The sequence below is a fragment of the Alligator mississippiensis genome, chromosome 4 (genome assembly GCF_030867095.1).
Source record: "Alligator mississippiensis isolate rAllMis1 chromosome 4, rAllMis1, whole genome shotgun sequence".
NCBI lineage: Eukaryota > Metazoa > Chordata > Crocodylia > Alligatoridae > Alligator > Alligator mississippiensis.
The window spans coordinates 217752121-217773069 of record NC_081827.1 but is presented as its reverse complement, the minus strand read 5'-3'; the positions used below and the strand labels follow the sequence as shown (position 1 = coordinate 217773069).

Here is a 20949-nt window from a genome sequence, read left to right as displayed (position 1 = left end):
AGAATATTGTATTTGCCAGTATTTTTTATTTTAAAGGATAACAAAAGCAAACAGTGAAAAAATATTGTAGAAGCCAGCATCCTGAGGTTTCATTAATTTCATTGGGTCTTAGAACCTCAAAAAACCCAATGAATTTACATAATCCTAGGAAATCCAGTAAAATCAATCTGGAACTCATCCTTTTATTCTTATTTCATTAGTTCTGAGCAAAGTATTTATTCCTATTTTAAAAATCTTTGACGGAGAGAGAGGGGGAGAGAAGGGCGGGAGGGAGAGGGAGAGAGAGAGAGAGAGAGAGAGAGAGAGAAAGAGAATGAGAATATAAAATTAACTTGAGTTAACTTTTTATAGCCAGCACAGGGTTTCTTCCTCTGCTTTCTAGTAGCTTGGGACTACACAAGGATGGACAAATTAATATCTCGCTTCTCTGGTCAAGCTCTGACACAGTGTGATATGCCTGTAGTTCAGTCACAGAAGTAGTGCAGGGTAGTGTAGAGATACCAGGGGGAGCTTTAAATTCATTAGATGAGGAACTAGCCAAGTCAGCACAAAGTTCAGCACAGGCTAATTTACCCTACTGTGAAGGGGAAGTCTACCTGGAGGATCCCTCATTTTTTGGACATGGTTCTTGATATTTACCTTAAAAGCCTTCCTTGAATTACATTTTATTTCATTGTTTCTAGATGCATTTTTATCATACTATAGTATATGTAACTCACTTGAGGATTATCAAATATTTTCATTACTATTTTTTACCTCATTTAACTAAAAACTGTGTTTAAAATAAATTTTAAACACTTCTGTACCATAAAGGAACACTATACCTCAAATGTATGTCTATCTTTCATATATATACACACACACACACACACACACACACACACACACGTGTGTGTGCGTTTATTTTTTTTTCTCTCTCTCTCTCTCCTCTGAATCCCGTACTACTAAACCAGTAAAAGGCTCACTGTGGAGTTCCCAATCTAGCACTTCTGAAGTCTAAACTGGGCCTAAAGTAGAACTCGGATTGGTTAAGTGATTGACAGGCAGAAGAAGTTAAGTCTCTTCCATTCAAGAGCATTGATGGATGGCCAGAAAGCTGGCAGAAAACCCTATCCTTTATACTTGCTGCCAATTCCCCGCTCACTACAGGGTACAAATACCACTCTTAGGAGCTATAGAAGACACTAAGATTAAGAAGTTGCCTATAAACCAGGCTAAGTGATGAGAAACTGGTTTAAACCTGTAAAAGAACAAAAATTCAGTGTACATAAACTACTTTCAAAATGGCTGAAACTGGTTTAAGATGAACCTGGTTGAATATAGTATCAGACTTAACTGATTTTAGTTAAATCAGTTTATTGAACCTCTGTCCTAGATCCCTTCCAGATTCAAGTTAACCCCCAGCATCCCAGGATGCTTTGCAGGTGTGGGATATACTGGCTACTCCAACAAAGCAAGGCTGGCCCCACCCCCAGCTGTCACAGAGATGAGGCACTAAAGCTCCCCAGCCTGCTTCTTGCCTGGGCCAGTCAGCCCAGCAGGAAGAGGGACAGGGGACCCAGGCCCCCCCCAGCTCTAGGCTTTACAAGAAAGGGAGAAAAAGCCCCTGTGGTGTGGGCTTTTTTCTCCTCCCCTTATTGCCCAGCACATTGGGCAGGGATCAGCTTAGCCCCACCCTCTCCCCAGCCTCTGACTCCAAGAGCAGGAGAACATACCCCTCCCTTGTGTCAGGGAGAAGAAAGCCCCCACCCAGGACCTTTTTGCCTGGCCCCCTGCAGCTCAAAGCCAGGCTGGGCTCATTTCAGACCTGCCTCTTCCTTAGCCATCCACATCCAAGGGTGGGAGAAGGGAAAGGGAGGCAGAGTGGGAATGCAACCACCACCTGAGGTCTATCAGTGTGTAATGAGGGGAAGAACCCCCCTGCAATTTGAGCCCTGCTGGGAACCCCCAGCCCTGCCCCTTCCCCAGCCATCACTTTCAGGTGGTGGGGGACAGCAGGGGGTGGGAACGCACTGCCTCCCCACCCCTGCATAACCCCCCATAAGGTCTGCCTGGTGTGAAGTGGAAAGCACCCACCAGAAGGCTTCTCACACATACTCCCCCTCCGCTTGAGCCAGCCTGGGATCACCCCAGCCTCATCCTCTCCTCAGCCATCACTTCTGAGAGAGGCAGGTGAGGATGGGGGGTGAGAATGCACACCCTCCTGCCTGGCACCCCTTTTTGTCTTCCCACAGCTCGGAGGCAGGCTGGGATCATCTCAGCCCTGCCTCCTTCTGAGCCATCTGCCCGTCTTTGACACCTAAACACTGAACATCAGTTCAGTTTGTTACCAGTTCAATGTAGGTAGCTTAGAAAAAACTGTGAAGACTAAATCGATTTTGCCTCAGGTTTTTTGAACCTCTGTGCTTAGCCATAGGCACAAGCTGTTGCTGCTATTCCACAAGAAAGACCCTAATTGGGACGAGATACAAAGATGGATAGAAAGACTTTAAAAAAGAAAGAAAAAAAGAAAAGTCTTTATTGTAAAAATATTAAAAACAAGAAGGTGAAAGTTCAAAAATGTGCTATCCTTCCTAGAGGCTGAGCACAAAACACTTGCGGGAAACAAAAAACCACTGTGTCAGCAGAGGCTGAAACCCCCTACCCCCAGCCCCCATACCTTTCATGGAGTTACACGAGCCCACAGCTGTCACATTGTTGATGAGAACCCAGCCAAGGTAGGCAAAGCGGAACAGACACCAGTGCCACAGCTGTAGTTGTGCACCTCAACCTCCTCACTAAGGCCTTCCCAATTCTTCCCTAGATACGCCAGCGGGCCTAGGAATATACCCAGGGCTTTGAAAGCATCATGGCACCAGGACAGGCCTCCAGGCAGGTATGGGGACTGAGCCTCCAGGCAGGTCTTGGCCCAAGTGTCCAGGAGAAATGAGTCACTTTTGTGCCAGTCAATACAGAGTTGGAGAAGGCATGCTCATACTGCTAACACTATTCAGAACTGGACATCACTCTCACTACTCATACAAATAATAGCAAAATTAACATATGCTTTCACCTTAACTGGGGGTAGGGGAGTGCAACTGGGGCTGCAAACAATGGGAGGGCCAAGTCTGTCAGGCACTACCATGGCATGTGGAGCATTGGTTCAATGGTTAGGACACAGGGCATTTTTGAGAGGGATCAATCCTGGTGGATGCCCCTGCATGTTAGGAACAGGCCACACAGCACTCCTTTCACCTTCAGGAGGCTAGAGTTGTCTTGCTACAGAGCCAGATGATCAAAGTGACACTGCACCCAACTTCATGAGAGAGGGCAGGGTACCCAGGATTTAAGTATGCATGCTCTACAAGCTTGTACTGGAGGTACGAATGCACATCCAAGGGAAGCACGCAGGACCAATGCTGGAGAGGCAGTTAAGGCTGCTACCAACAGAGTTCAGTTTAAAAATACACCTTGGATTTTTATCAAGTTTCCACTTGCATTTTTATTATTCCAAATTTATATCCCGGATAATAAAAGGAATATAGTATGTTTCCATGTTTAAATGATTTCTAGGTGAATACCTGCTTTCCCAAACATAATAGGAGCTTGAAACAACCTAGCAATGAGGATGTCCCCCTCATTCATACCAAGATTATGCTCAGCAGTTCAGAATATGAACATATTACTCATTGATATTATTTTAGTACTTAAAATGATTCCTTAGTCATGACTTGCAGGAAGCCTGTAAGATTCATCAACATTACAGCCACAGGAAATTGAAGTTAAAACTGAAGTTATTAGGGAAAGGGCAAAGTTTGGTGCTGCCTACAACATGGTACTTCGCTCAGGTTATTTCCTAGAAATATTGGGGACCATTGACCTAAAGACTTCAACCAGGATTGCTGAAACACCATTAGGTGAAGTCTCAGAGCATACAATCTAAACAGTTAAATGAGAGGCACAAAGAAGTGAAGTAAGTAACTTACCCACAGTCAAAGAACAGGCCAGTAACAAAACTACAAGGACATTGCCAGACTGCACTCTGCACTTAGTTTTCTCCAGTTACAAAATTTGGATGCTGGACATTTCATTTTATATCAAGAACACGTACAGTGTACACTGAGGCCCTTAATGGAGGATTTTGTTACAAAAATTCTTTTGAAAAGGGTTAAGAGTTGCAGGGCAGATGATGAGGCTCTTACTGCTGAAGAAACAGAAACAGGCTTTTGAAAATGCTGAAGACAGCAACACAAGTCATGATAATGAGTAGCCTGCAGCCATTTGACTTGGGGAGAGAGAAGCCTTGGAGGTGGCCTTGGACTAGAGCAGTACAGCTGAAACAAAATAAAATAAAAAGCCCCCAGATAGAGTTTCTGTTCTTTTCAAGTCTCCTTGCTTGGCTTCCCAAGTGTAGGTGAATAAATCCCACCTGAGTCTAAGACAGCCAGTCATCTCCTGCTCACAGCTATGACACTAGCTACCTTATAAACCACAGGAATTCTATTGCAAATACAACTGACAACCAATAGCCTAAGAGAGATTTCTGAACTTCTGCTTCAATTTTACCAAAAAAAAAAAAAGCATGCTAGTGACCTTTAGTTTTCCATTTTAATTAGGAAATGTGTAGGATACATCTTTCTGGGATTAATGATTTTAGGTAATTCCACAGTAGGAATCCAAGGATAGAATAATATAGTAACCCAAACTAGAACGTTATAGAATCACTATCTAAGTCCATGGGTTGTTAAGATTGGAACTACCTGAAAGAGCATGGATTGAGACTGCTTCTCCATTTTCCTCAAAATTCTACAATTCCCTCTCCTGCAAGCAGCATGGAAAAGGAAGTCCTTCATGTGTAAAACGAAGGCAAAAGAGATGGCTGTACTGACAGTTTACAACTCCAAAGTAGCTGGTGTACACCCTGTGTAGCCAGGATGATTACACGAATGAGAGCACGGCTCCTTCTGTTTCTTCTCTTGCTAACACCTTCAAGTTACCCGACATCTTTTCCTCTGTCCATCTTTTTTTTTTTTTCTTTCTGAAAACTTACCCTTATACATAACACAGGGAGAGACCGAGTCATGAAATCTAACCGTTGGCATCATCATTGTACAAATCCTTTTCGTGAACTTATCAAGCTCCATCTTATTCAAAATTTGTTCCAGAATCATACACATTCAAATAATCTGGCAGAATTTTCCCAGATTTGCTTTCCCATTAGAAAAATTTACCCAGAGAACCCCGAACAGACATTTGAATGCTGAGCTGCTGAAGAGTACTGAGCTTGCAGTGCTGCCACTGTGCAGCCAAGGGGCCCTTGTGCCAACATCTCAGTGTGCTCTGTGGGCTCACTTAGCCTACCTGAAGACAATGGCAGGGGCGCACAAGGCAGCCCTGATTGGCTGACCTGGACTGTTCGAGTTCAGCCTGCATCTCCCTGCAGTAGTGTGGGGATTGTTAAGGGGGAGTGTTCTGCAGGAGCTCAGTAGAGTCCAGCACATCGAGATACATCACCTGCCTTGGGTAGGCTGAAGCAAAGCACCCTGGGAAGCTACAGGACTGTGCTGTGGCTTCTGTCAAAAGAAAACACGTACAGACATTCAGTCTCCCAGGAGAAACTCTCCCAAGAACCACTTAACTCTGGTTTGGTCTCGAGTTATTTTTCTCCTGGACCACCCATTTTTATTTTGGGAGAAAAACTCTGAACATCCATATGCTCATGGTTTCTACTGGGAAAACAGTAACTCTTCCCTTGTCTCACCCAGCCTGCCACCTGGCCAATCTCTGCCTGTGGCAGAAGTGGCTAAAAAGTAGAGGTTCACTGATATATCAGTCCATATCGGATCAGCACCAATAAAAAGAAGAAATTGATAGTATTGGCAATTGGAATTTTTGGCTGGTGGTGGTGATGATGTCACTGATAAATGCCATGTGCATGTCTGCAGCTGCATGCATGCACACAGCCAGAAATGCAGCCCGGCAGCTTGGAAACCAGCATCTGGCCGGTATGTCTGTGGGGGAAAGGGGTATAGGAGAGGCAGATCGATGCCCCAATGGTGAGCGAGGGAGTAGGACAGGGTGCAGGAGGTTCGTCCAGGGGGTACGGCCCCCTGCCACTGCACACGCCTCCAGGGGAGGCATGGGGGGCATGTGACTCCCAGATTTGTGGGTGGGGCAAGGGCAGGTTGCCTGCTGCAGGCTTGAGGCCAGGGGCTGTGCCGGGACTGCATTTGAGGTAGGCCTGGGCAGAGTGCATGGTGGTAGTGCTGGAAGGGGGGGCTATGGGGTGGGCTACAGCCATCCCAAAATTCACCATTGCCTCCCCCAGCCACCCCTCCCAGTGCCACAGCTGCCTGCCCCACCCCAGCCCTGCCCACCCTGAGCACAGCCCCAGCCCAGGACCACCCCACTAAGAAGAGGCTGGCACAGCCCCTGGCCCCGAGCCTCATACACAAATCTGGGGGCACATGCCCCCATACCTTCCCCAGGGGTGTGTCCAGCAGAAGGTAGCCACCCTCCTCTCCCCACCCCCAATGCCCCCAGATGAGCTGCCCACAGCTCCATCCCTGACCCCGCCCCCTGCCCTGGCTGGGCAGCACCTACTCCTGCCCCAGCCCCATTCCCTCCCTCACTGTGGGGGCCTCAATCTGCCCCCCCCACCCCTTCCCTCCCTCATGTCCCTTCCCCCTACCCCCCCCGACTTACCAGCCAGACACTGCTCTCCAAGCTGTCAGGGTGCATATCAGCCATCAGATTGGTATCGGCCAATATGGCTGGTTAATAACCAGTCATCTGTATTGGCCAGAAAAGTCTTTATTGGTGCATCCGTACTAAAAAGTGAAACTCTTGGGTTTGTTGCAGGAGTTTTTAAATCCTATGGAAATCAACCTTGAACACCCAGTTCTTACTGGCATTTCCTCCAGACTGCAGTCATGTTCAGAGGACACAGTATGTAAACATTATACAAGCAAATTAAAGATAGCCCCTGCCCTCAAGTTTAAAATCTAATCCATTTGACATATGGTCTAGAACTACAAAGAGATGTAAAAGTACCTTGCAATGAATTCTTAAAGTTCCTAAAGAGCTAGCTAAAGATTATAGACAAATCCGGTGTGCTTCATTACATAAAACTCACCTGAAATTCTTTTTTAGGCGCTTAAATCAAAACAACCTAATTTTCCGTAGGTGCTAAGTGTCTCTAAACACTCATTGAAGAGAATGGATGATCAGCCCCTCTGAAAACCAGGTCACTGGTTATTTATATGGATTTGGGTACCTTAGTTCATCACTTCCATATGTATCTCCTCCCATGAATAAAACATTGCATATTTTGTTCTTGTATTAGAATTTCAGTCACACATGTAAAATACATAATTATCATATGCATGAATCAGGCTTGAAGAGTCCTACTCTCCAGGGGCCTTTTCACCCACTGGGACCTGCATAAGGATCATGTGAGATTCTGGGAACCCTTTACATTTAGAGTTCACTAATAGGCTATTTGCCTGGAGTATTTGATCTCCAGTTCCCAAGCGGGTAATGGAATTTGTAGTGTATTTGTACTACAAAGGAGGCACTTAGAATTTCTACCTTTTTGAAACATTTTACACCTTCCAGCAGTATTTCTCATTGCCATCTCAGGGAAATCCATTAGAAAAAAGAAAGTTTTGCAAAATGATAGAAATGGTTAAGGACACCCAGTTATTTAGACATGGCTACTGACTAGTCCTTGGCCAAAGAATAGTTTCCATCACTAAGCAGAACCCCAGGACATGGTAGAATGCCACTTTAAACAGTTTAATGACTTTTTCACTATTCTTCCTTTAATTGTTTTCACGCTGTAGTAAAAGCCAACATCTAAATGTTTGCCTAGAGCAGTTCAAGAGAAGACTCTTCCAAGCCACAAAGACAATATCATACTATCATTTTTTTTTAAAAAAGAAAAGGAAGAAAAAAAATGGCATGACAGATTTCTAGCTATGTTTCCAAAGCTATACAACCCATTACCATTACATTGTAGCACCTAAAAAACCATTCATGAATTTTTCTTCACAACATCCATGTGGGCATGAATGACACAGCCAGGAACTATCCTGGCTGGGTCATGAGTGACTACAGGGCTCTGGGGGCTGGGCTCAAGGGATCAGAGGCATGGGTAGTTTTCTCCTTAGTCCTCCCAGTTATGGGCAACAGGCAAAGAAGGGTAGATGCATCAAAGAAGTGAACAGAAGACTCTGGCACTGGTCATACCACAAGGGCTTCAGATTCTCCAATCACAGCATGCACGTTAGAGATGGCAGCTTGCTGGGAAGGGACAGCATCCACCTCATGCCAAAGGGGAAGGCACTTTTCCTGGCCAAAACTGGTGGACCTCCTGGATAAGGCTTTAAACTGAGATTGTTGGGGGATGGGCAGAAAACTATTAGAGCAAGCCCAGGAACTGGCAGGCAGGAAACCAGTAAGATGGAAAACAATAGGAAGAACACTCTGACATGGGCCAAAGGACCAGACTCTCCTCAGTGAAACAGGAAGTCAAGGGGCTCCAATGGTAGACTTGCATGTCTGTACACAAATGTGAAGAGTATGGGGAACAAGCAGGAAGAACTGGTCATCCTGTTAGCCAGTAAGAAATACGATCTTATTGGGATAACAGAGACCTGGTGGGACTGCAACCATGATTGAACCACAGGTATAGAGAGCTACACCCTACAGGGAAGAAGGGTGGAGGTGTTGCTCTCTATATGAAGGAGCAGTACATATCCCTGGAAGCTGAGATAGGCACAAAAGAAGGGCGACTTGAGACACTGTGGGTTAAGATACAGGGAGGGCATGGCAAACGGAACTTAACGATAGGACTATATTAAGTATACGCCCAAACCAAGTGGAGGAGCTTGATCTGGAATTCTCTGGAGATCTCACAAAGGCTGCACACTCATGGAACACGGCCATCATGGGTGACTTCAATTACCCAGACATCTCATGGGAAAGGCACTCAATAGAGCTGAGTGGTCACATAGCTTCAGTCAGTAGGCTAGACGTGCTTGACATTAGAAAAGCTGACTTCAACAAGATTAGATTAGTGGATAAGGCCCTGTGGGACCATAGTCCAATGGGAAAGGCAATCCAGAAAGAGTGATCATTCCTCAAGGATACAGTCCTTGGAGCACAAAGGACGTCTAATTCCTTTTCATAAGAAAGGTAGCAAAAGGGCCGGGAGACCTCCCTGACTCGATAGGGAAACCACGGATCTCCTGAAAACAAAAAGAGAAGCCTATAAAAGATGGAAGCTAGGAACTGTAGGCTGATCAGTCTGACCTCAATCCCTGGAAAAATTTATAAAGAATCCATCATTGATAGGCTAAACAGAAGGCAGTATTGTAAAAGAGCCAACATGGCTTTGTTGTGGGCAGGTTATGCCTGACCAGCCGCAACTCCTTTTATGATCAGGTAACTTGCTATCTGAATAAGGAAGATGAGGTTATTATATACTTGGATTTCAAAAAAGCTTTTTTCACTTGGTCTCCCATGATGTCCTCATGGTGAAATTGGCAAGTTGCAGCCTCAACAACTTAATTGTCCAGTCGCTAGGAAACTGGCTCCGAGGTTGGACCCAGAGAGTGTTAACAGACAGAACCAAGTCAACATTGCAAACGGTGACCAGTGGTGTCCCTCAAGCCTCAGTACTCGGACCAGTGCTTTTCAACATTTTCATCAACAATTTGGTCATGGGTGTGGAAAGAGTACTGGCAAAGTTTGTGGATGACACCAAGTTATAGGGAAGTACAGTCATGCTGAAAGACAGGCTGAGGATACAGGCTGATCTGGACAGACTCAAAGTGGGCGGATCGAAACCTAATGATGTTTAACACCAAGAAATGTAAAGTGCTCCATCTGGGGAGAAGTAACCCACAACATACCTACAGGCCCACTTTACTAGCCAGCACCGCAACCGAAAGAGACCTGGAGGTCATGATTGACCATAAAATGAACATAAGCCACCAGTGCAATGCTATAGCTGGTAAAGGAAACACCACTCTGGCATACATCAACCAATGCATCATAAGCAAAACTAGGGATGTCATCCCACCGCTGTACTCAGCATTGGTGAGGCCGCAGCTGGAATACTGCATCCAGTTTTGGATGCCACAGGTCAAGAGGGATGTGGAGAAGCTGGAAAGAGTCCAAATGAGGCCCACATGAATGATTAGAGGTCTGAAGACCAGATCATATGAGGAGAGGCTGAGGGACATGGGACTGTTCAGCCTTGGTAAAGAAAAGACTCAGGGGGAACTTGGTGGCAGTCTTTAAGAATATAAGGGGCAAACATCAGGGATTGGAGAACACCTGTTCACCAAGGCATCCCAAGGGAAGACAAGGAATAATGGTCATAAACTGATAGAAGATCACTTCAGATTAGACATTAGGAAGAAATTCTTTACGGTTCCTGTGGAACAGACTCCCCCCAGAAGTGGTATAGTCACCTTCCCTGGGGATCTTCAAAAGATGACTGGATGCACACCTCGCCAGGGTCATCTGACCTTAATAAACTTAACTGCCTTGAGCAGGAGGGGCTGTACCTGATGATTCACAGAAATTTAGGGCTGGAAGGGACCTTGGGAGATCATCAGGTCCAGACCCCCCGGCTCTATACAGGAAAGACTGCTGGGGTCAAACGTCAGCAATGTGTGAGCCCAGTCTCCTTTTGAAGATCGCAAGGGTAGGTGCCTGCACCACCCCTGCTGGGAGTCTATTCTAGTCTTGTCACATGAACCACAAAGACAGTTTTCCTTATATCCAGTCTGAAACCTTCTTCTAGGAGTTTATGACCATTATTCCTGATTTCCCCCTGGAGCGCTTTGATGAATAGTTGTTCGCCTAGCCCAGGGGTGGGCAAAAATACACGAGGCCATTCTATCCAGCCCGTGGGGCCCCTAAAAATTTTAGAAAATTAATCTCTGAGGTCCCTTCCAGCCCCTAACTTCTATGAATCTATGAATCCCTGTAAGGTGCCAGTAGCATAACTGAGAGGGTGCAATTGAGGCAGCATCCCCAGGCACTACTTTTTTTTTTTTTTTTTTTTTTTTTTTTTTTTTTTTTTTTTTTGAGGGTGGGGGGAGGAGAAGGGGAGAGAAAGGAAGGGAAGAAAGCATACAAAGAAACATGCTACTGCAGCTATCATTGCCCAGGATGCAGAGCTACCCTGCTATGCGCCTCTGTAAGGTACAAAGTTGGTATGTTTTACAGAAGTAAAACAGAGATTTTAGGGCCCAGATCTATAGAAGAATTTGCATTTAGGCGATCTGCTCAGTTATTCAGCAAGTCTGTGCTACAACAATGACAAACTATGACAAGGTCTCTTAAGGCCCAGGTTACTGTCCTAACGATCACTGAGCCATCCATTATTTGCTCTCTCATAGTTAAGGGAATGGGATTTTTTTTTAAATTTGGTCAAAGGAAAGATCTTTGTTTACAGTGCTCTAGAGCTAAAATGATTCCAAAAATCAACTAAGAAAGGGAAACAAGGACATGCATGCAAGGGCTACATTATGGAAAACTATGACAATCCTATCAGGTTGAGAACATGGCAGAATGAGAACAACACTACCACATGATGAACATGCCATGTTGTAATCTCAAACAATGACAGACAATTCAGTGTACATTACAACCAGGCTAAGTAATTAAAACCATTAGATAAGGGTACTGGAACAAATGAAAGTAAGCCCTCAGAGCTGCATAACACATACTCAACATTACTGGGTAAACTTACAGATATGTGAAATGGTGGTGAAAATATGCCACCTCTTCTTAACATAAGCTGTTATACCTGAATATAGTAAATGTTGTTTTTACCTTAAAAAAAAAAAAAGAATAAAACCTAGAAATGATCTGGTGCATTGCAGCAAACTTCTAAAATCAGGAAAACTGGATGAAGCCACAAATAGTACAGAACTACTAAAACCAAAGTTATCTTGTACTACCATATATGCTCTTTGACCTATTCTCTCAACGAGGAACTCATCTAATTCTCTTTCCAAAAATCCATAGAGAATTCCTATGTAACTAGCAAAACAAAAACCTCAAGTTGTTGTGTGAGCAGGAAATACAAACTAAACCTTTAGAAAACAGGTCTTGGTTCAATGAAAAAGATGAATCATTAGATTTGGTTTTAATTTTTATGTAAAAGTAAATGGAAAGAAAGATATTTTCACCATTACTTCCCTCCACTGAATGGGGGGAAAAATACAAGCCCTTATTACTCATGAAAAAAGTTAAATGGATGGAGAAGAAAATGTTATTATATCTCCATTACTAATCCTGTAATTCAGTATCCTATATATACACACACTGTTTCTATAACTTCTTCCTATTGATCTTTATAATCTTACCATATATACTCAATTAGAAGACAAGGCTTTTCCACCCCATTTAACATGAGGGAAATAGCCCCTCATTTTACAATCAAGCATGAGGCAGCAAGGAGATGCTGCAGCAACAACTGCTGCATGCCCCATCACTCCTCCCCCACAGCCCTCATTCCCCCTCCCGCCCCCCACACACCTCTCTCCCCCTCTGCCATACTCTTTACCTTTGCTCTGTTCTGGAAGGCTCTGTTCCTGCTGCAGCCTGGGGCATGGTATATGGCTTCAGCCTGGCCCCCCTACCAGTGGCACATACCTGGCACCAGTGCTCCAGCCTGGTCTTGTGGCAGCATGCCGCTGCTGCTGTGGCCCAGGCTAGAGCAGCAGTGTCTGCTTTGCGCCACTGCTACAGGGCTGGGCTGGGCTGATTCCATGCTCCATGCCCCAGGCTGTGTCAGAGACAGAGCCTCTGGCACAGAGCAAAGGTAAGGGGGGTGGATGGGTGGGTAGAGGGACAGACCAAGGGAAAGAAACTTCGTTGAGGGCAGGGGACCTGAGGCTTGTGGGGGACAGAAGCACTGTGGAGAGGGGGAACAGGGGAAGGGGGAACTGGGGCAGCCTGAGGCTGTGGGGGTGGGGGGGAAGGCAGGCACAATGGGGGCAGGTAGCAAGGGGCCTGCCCCACCACCTCAACACTACCTACCCCACCACTGCCTGCCCCATTAATGCCCCCCACCTGTACCCTCTATTGCCTCTCCCACCACCTGCTCCATTACTGGTCCCCTCATCACCTCTCTCCTGACTACCTACAGTAGCGGAGGGGGAGACTGACAAATTTAAGATGATCCTCCAATAATTAGCTTTTATACATGGACAATTATAATACATTTATAATGTTTTCCTTGTATAGAATCTAATAATTGAGGGGTCATCTTGTATTTGGACATACCAATATACTTAATATACAGTATATTTAATATACTGATACAGAGTTATACTTCAAAAAAATAGTAGCAACAGCTAAAAGACACACACTACATATATGTTATGGATATGAAAGATACCTGGTTATTCTAAAGGATTTCAGTGAGGGAAAAAATTTAAAGGATTTCTGGAAAAAAAAATCGGGGGTAAGGGCATGTCAATCTATGGAAGTCAAAGTGTCTGAGAGATCTTATGCTATTCAAACAATTCATCAAGCAGATATCTCCTGAAAGGGGACAAGGTCAAAATATAAAAAGAAGCTTGTTTCTTCCCCTTAACTAGAGATATGTTAAAAAGGATCAATGTACAAAAGAAGTCACATATGAAAACAGGGGGAAGAAAAGAATTTCAAGATAAATAATGCGAGTGTTGCCTTTATTTTTTGCTTTTTTGTATATGGTGAATTTAAGGGCAGAAAGTTAACAGCCTTACATTTGAATTGCTTGTTCCCACTTATGTCATAAATGTTAACATTATTATAACGGAGCTTTTCGTATCTCACCATGCAGTTTGCCCAACACATCCCTCGCCTGTCGGAGATGAATAGAATTCTGTGTTCCAGCACTCCAGAAAGCAAATCTGTTATTGCCACATTTTGCTGCATTCAGTAGTGCTGAACAAAAACCATCCATGCAACAGAAACACCTTGTTTCTACCAGCTTTTTCTCAATATATTGTTTGTTGTTTTTGGAATGGAATATACACTTGCAGAAGCTCAGCGGCATCTGGTTTATAACTGTGTTACTTAAAAAACAAAAAAAACCCCAAAACAAAACAAAAAAAACCTTAATGTTTCCCCCCTCAATATTTTTTAACTGGTTCAGTAGAATTGTTTCACATAGAAAACCTGGGGTGAATCATACCACACAGCTTCAAGACAAGAATTAGATGCCACTATCCTGATGGAGATCACTGCAGAAGGAAAGGGGAAGTTACGGTCTGAAAAATCTTTAGATTTCAGATAAAGATGACACACAGTTTTAATGCCTCCTTTGTTGAATTTCTGGAGCAGAAACAGAGATGTTCCAGAGCAGCTGTGATAAAGTCTATAGAGCTTATTTTACCAGAGTTAATAACAGTTGCTGTTGACTACCAACACAGTTTGTCAGTTGGCAGACACTTGGAACTGTTCGGAGCAAGTGCAATCTGAGAGAACAGTCCATCTCTAGCTATCTGCTTACTTATTTTCCAGTTTTATCCATTTTGTTTAATGTACAATACTGTGTTGTGAACCCAAAAAATCCAAAATCCCAAAAAGAACTAATCAGCAACAGAATAAATGAGTCTACCCAAGTTAGAAAAATCTTCAAGAAGACCTGTTCCTTTGCCTTCCATTGATTACATGTTTATTTACAGAATGTCCCTCCATCATGGAGAAGTCAGCAAGTCAGAAATTCTTTTTAAGCAGACAGTGAGAAATACTAAAATAAATATGTATACTTAGCAAAGTTTACCATCACCACTTCCTTTAGAAAGAAGTGCAATATGTAGACAGAACTTTCTTAAATGATACAAGGAAATTTAAAAATTCACAACAAACTACTCAGTTTTAAGTTATCATAGATTCAGACTGTCATCACGGAACATTGTGTTGGGAGATTTTTTTCCCCTGACCTTGTACAAATCATATTCCACCCAAGAAAAAGTTATTTGCATTGTGGTCATGTCTACAGGTCCTATTGAGCTCAATGCTGTAGTTTAAAAAAAAACAAAAAAAAATATCCAGAAAGGTACTCACTGACTTGAAAATATTACGCACTAACTTGAAGCAAAACACGAATGATTATAACAAAACAATGGAAGAGGAAGGAGAAGAAGGATTCTTGTTTGTAGAGGCTGCATAAGCGTTTGTCTGGATAGTATGAATAGTGCATCCTGTATTTGTGCATGGGGTTGAACTACATGACACTTGAGGTCCCTTCCAACCCTATGATTCTGTGTAATATCATGTACTTAGGTAGACAATATAGATAATTGGATGGTTCTAGGTCAAGTTGATGTTCTTAACCTGATAAAAATAGAAGCAGTTATCCTTCACTGTCACTCAGCCAAGCCATCAGGTCTTAGTTAATCTCTTAAAAAGCAGGGAAGGAATTCCCTGCCAAAGGTAGAGAAAGCATGACAGTGTTTATGGCAGTATGTAGAAAGAAGTATTTGGGGTCATAGGTAGGGTTGAGTAATAAGTGAGCAGCAGAGATGGGTAGAGTAGCGAAGGGCCTTGAAAGAGGACAATTTAATAATTCCATGCAGCAAAAAGAGGTGGGGAGTCGCAGACTATTTGAAAGAGGAAAGGACATTCTGAGGGCACCAGACAAGCAAGCTGAACCTAGAATGAAATGGAGTGGGAGTAATGTGGGTGTCAAGGAGACCAGAGAAAATATATTTTGTGATCAAGCCATAAGATGAGGACCTAAAATATGAATTTTAGTGGTTTCAAAAGAAAAAAGTTAAAATTTCAGAATTTTTATGGAAGAAGCAAGATGCTTTGAAGACAGCATGAATGTGCAGGGCAAGAACTAGAGAGTCAGAGATGATCCTCAAGTGATATATTTTCATGACAAGGGTAGACAAAATGGTCTAAGTAAAGAGGAAGGCAGAGAGAGAGAGAGAATGAAATACAGTAGTTAAACAGAAAAAGTAATGAGTGGAAGAGACATGAGAGTTATAGGCCTAAAGACACAGAAAGATGTGCATCTACACAAGAATAAAGAAAAAAAAAAGATTAATTATTCCAAGAGGTGCATGGTGGTCAAAAAGAGAGAAAGGATCAGGTACACAGCCTGGGATTTGGCCTTTACAAACTTGGAGAAAGCTGTTTTAGTAAATCCCATACTGGAGGGCATTCAGACTGAAACTAAAGAACAGTCATGGCATTAGAAGGGAGGAGGAGGAGGGTACAGCACAGTTCAATTAGGAATTAAGCTATGGCTGTAAGAATGGAGGTGCCCAGAAATAGAGAATTTTGTAGTAAATGTCTAGAGGTAGCTGCCTAGGCAGGTCACATCCAAAGAAACTTGGAAATAAAGTAGAATTGGTAGGGAAGTCATCTAGTCCAAGACCCTACTCAAAGCAAAATCATCCCTGTCTAAACCATACATCTAACCTGCTCTTAAAAACTTGCAAGAATAGATTCCACCACCTCTCCAGGTAAATTTGTTCCCGTGCTTAACCACACTCATAGTGAGAAAGGAAGAAGCAAAAAAGTTATTAAATGCTTCAGCCTTCCCTGTATCATCCATTATTAGATTATTAAAGAATTACTTCTATTCAAACCTTAGAGTTAGTTTATCGTAATTTTCCAGTTACTTGTTAATGTATTGAAGTAATTTATAAGCTGCACATAAGATGTTAGAAATAGGAACATATTACTTTTAGCATAGAAGGCGTATAAACAATCTCTTATGTGAAATTTGTATACTGCACTTACCCCTTTAGCTAGGCAAAATCATAAAGTATTTTCAGTAAAAGATTTACTCCCAGTAGAAATAACTATTAAGCAGTGCCTCTTGCTACATTTCAAGGCTAGATAACACAGTCTGAAGGTCAAGCTCTGACTTATTGGAAACCTAATTTATTCAAGAGAAGACTAAAGTACCAGGGCTAGGAAACGGCCAAGCACTTTTCTCAATTGATGAGAAATCAGCTTTTTTTTCAAAAGGATTCCTGCCATAAGAAAAGGATTATGAGTAGAGAAGGGCACTAAACACTGCCAATTTCCTTGGTTACTCTGTGAAGAATGTTAGATGTTCAAAGAAAAAGTCAAGAGGAAACTGAAAAAAAAAAATATATCAAAGGTCTGTTCAAGAATTGAATAGGGACAGGGGTTGGAGTGCAACATTAATTGTGCCATTAAACCTCGTCAAACTACAGATGGTAGAGTAGTAAAGAATAAATGTATTAACCATTGAGATTTCAAGGTTTGCAAAAAACTGACTCATTGATGACCTCACATGCTTCCCTCCCTCTCACATGAGTGCATGTGCACGCGCGTGCACACACACTTCATGACAGCTATGTAGCATTTTGTGTTCATGCTATAAAACCATCAAGAATTGCATAACTAAAATAATGTGAAAAACTATGGAAACTGTAATGCCCTGCGTGCAAAGCGTGGAACGGCAAAACCGAATATTAGACGCCCAAGAAAAACACTTGACATACATGTTAGAAAAAGAGACTGAGTTTAATAGAGCCAATTAAAAAAAAAAAGTTTAATCATTTCAATGAATGTTAGAAGATTGAAGGAAAAACACAGTATCCTTTCCTACTATCAAATGCATTTTTGTTTTATAATTACTGCTTTTAAATGGTTAATATGACTAGGTAATTTTGGCTATCATAGCGTTCTCCCTTAAGGTCCTCAGCTGGCTTCAAGTAAAAGCAGTTATTTAACCATAGTCAGATAGGAAATCACCAGCAACAGGATTTCACAGTAAGTCCTGGGGAGAAATTAAACAACAATCCTGCACCAGGACTTCCTTCCCTCAAGGAGAATCTAACACATCTCTCACACAGGAAGAGAAACAGAAGGCTGTTCAGCTTCCTGATCAACTGAACTTTTAATTGCAAGTACAGTATGAATGAACCTCCAAAAGCTTATAAGCCTTTTTCTAGCCAGTGTGGGGCTTGTATACCTCTCAAACAATTACATTTCTGAAATAAGTATAATAAGCACTGCTATTTGTAAAAAGAAATAATTTTTTAAAGAATTTTTACATGCATGTCAAGCAATTTCTCTCCTTGCCCAAAGTATGGCCATCCCTGCAGCAAGGCTATGAACTTGCCTCTCACCAATTAATATATCTATATCTATCTATCTATCTATATCTAGAATATGAAGCGTGTATGCATGTATGTTCACTTATAACTGGAGAATGACTGGTCCTATCTACTCTAAACCTTTGAAAATCACTGAATACCATCAGAAGAAAATTATAAGTGGGTTATTTTTCACTTGATCCTTTTTGGGGTTTCCATTGACTGGGACTGCTTCGCTTCTCAAATAACAAACTGGTACCACCACATTTTGGATGCAGTGCATTCAGTTCAATTGTCATTACTATATTGATGCTTGCCTTTTTTATGATCCACGTTAAATGTTAAATATTGCCAAAGTACAGGGTCTCCAAGGATGGCCGTGATGCCCCTAGGGCTCTGTGACTGTACCAACTTCGCCCTGGTTCACCTTCTAATCTCACCTGCCACATCTTGTTGGTAAAGATAATAATTAGGGAGGCTGCCCACAAGTTTGTGTGGTCACAGTCCTGTTGAACCCCACTAGAGTCTGAAGATTCTTGTACCCCGTGCTGGGTCCCACTCTAAGTCAGTGCCTCACGGGACACCTTAGGCCTTATGGGCTAAATGCATAGCTCCAAAACCTCCCCTTTGCCATGCCCCATGTCTCGTGGATGATATACGAATATTGTTCCCTCTGTTGGGGTCTCAGCCTAAATCGGCCTCCACCCCGTTACGTAGCTAGGCCTTTCTAGCCTAGACCCACTGTGTTAGGTTTGGCTTTGAGGCACTAGCTTTAATCTCTTCTCATCACTGGCTTCTCTGGCTTCCCCTGCAGCTGCGCTTTTCTGCCGCTTAGCTCTCCAGCCCCTGCAGCTGTGCCCCTCTGGTGCTGGGGTCTACACAAATATGCACCCCCCTTCTAGACACTAATGAGACCTCTACACCCCCTTATAGCCTCATCCCTAAATCACCAGTGCAAATTACAACATAAACATAAGCCCCTGGGCTATAACATAACAATAACAATGGGGGCCCCACTCTGTCCCTTTAAGAAGACAAGCTTCTCCCCAAGTATTGTGTGCCTCCTAGCCCTAGGGACCTTATGAGCTCCTAGACCCCTACTAGTCTTACAGGCAGCAAATCAAGCAACCAAAGTCTCTACATAGTTACTTTGTGGAGGAGCTTTTTTCCTGGTGACTGCCACAGAATTAACCTCTGCCAATCCCAGCCCTGGGGCTTATATGTGCCCAGGGCCCTTCCTCCTTCTGGTCAGCTGACCGTGTGCAGGTGCCAGCTAATTCCCTCATTGGCCTGCTCGATCAGCTGACCAGGTGCAGGTGCCAGCTAATTCCCTCATAGGCCTGCTGACACAGCGACCTGCAGCTGTGGGGCTCTGTCTTGCTCACAGGGCTCTCTAGCCAGGCTGCATCTGCCCTTAAAGGAGCAGGCACACCTTAGTGCCTGCAACAAATACATCATACTATGTTCTTTACAACAAATACGTTATACTATGTTCTTTAAAAATAAACAATATTTTTGATCTAATATGTTGTACTAAGTTCTTTGAAAATAAACAAACACTGCAATTACAAAAATAACAACCCAGGCAAAGAACAGGTACTTCAGCTAGTCAATCCTATAATCATAAGTGGTCTCTTTGGAATATCATATTAAATGTCTCCCTTTCATCTTTAAATTTAAACGTTGATAAAATTGTACTCTCCTGCCTCCCAAACACTCTTTAATCCTACTCTTTGTCACTCAGGCTTACAACATGCAAATCTTGGTACTTGCTTCTAGTAGTCATCTCTAGGATCTGAGCTATAGTTTAAAATCCTGAATTGTCCTCCTGATTATCATCTGTCTTAGTTATTACTACCACCTGATTTAATGATAAACCTCAATAACCATTTCCAATAAGTATAAAAAAGCCCACATCCATTACTAAAACAAATTCCTCAATCATTCTTCTGACCGTAACAATACTATTGCCGAAACCTTATAGTCTACCCCAGCCTGTCTTTCACCGTATCAAAAACAAGCTTCTTGTCCTTATCTTCAAGTTCTTTCATACTTATGCTCATTCCTTTTTTTATATTACACAGCATAGCCTAAATTATCGCTTCCATGTGCAATGGAAAATTCAACGTGCTCATTCAAGTTTTGGAATCACATACACAGTTAGAAATCTGTAGACCGTGGCACATTAAAAAGACTTAAAAGAATTTAAAATTCAATCGCAGATGCCTTCCAGCTAAGACCAGTTGCATCTGCTTTTCAAATGAGCATGACAAGCAACAGCCAGTGCATGAGAATGACAAGCAAAAGCAGTGACCATAATGCAAAAAGAGAGTTTGGAAGAGAGAGGAAGTATTCAAAGTCTCACCTGTACAGTTCTCTAGGCATTTTGCATTGCAATGTGTAGAGAGTTTTCCCCAGAAAGCTTATATTCCAAGTAAGACACTGACACACATTTCAAAAACACCTACCATATTATGATAGACTAGACGGCAGTATAACAAGGACAAAATGGTACTACTTGAACCAAACTAAAGCTAGAAGGCTTATATGCACGCTAGCTGGCTGTGAGGTCAGTTCCCAAAACTATTTCATAATTGCTGTTTTCTGAACAATAGTTTTTCAGGATTCTGCACTAGAGCCAGAGTCAGAATTTCCAGGACCATGGCAGGCCAGAAGTGCAGCAATTCCTATAATACTCATAGTGGCCAACATTAATGTGGATGTACTTGACATACGTATCTGCCCCTGACCTTTTACCACATTTTTCTCCTGTACCTTATTACTGACTGTTTTGTAGTTTACCTTACTACTTACTTCATCACAAAGGCCTTAAATGATATTAGGACACCACTCTGCCAAGTGTTAC

The 20949-nt window shown here is 42.8% G+C and overlaps 1 protein-coding gene across 3 annotated transcripts in view; it reads right to left on the bottom strand.

Annotated features, from left to right (window-relative positions):
- Nucleotides 1-20949, bottom strand: part of GRB14 (growth factor receptor bound protein 14) — a 143113-nt gene that overhangs the window by 60195 nt on the left and 61969 nt on the right. The gene's annotated exons all lie outside the window — the stretch shown is intronic.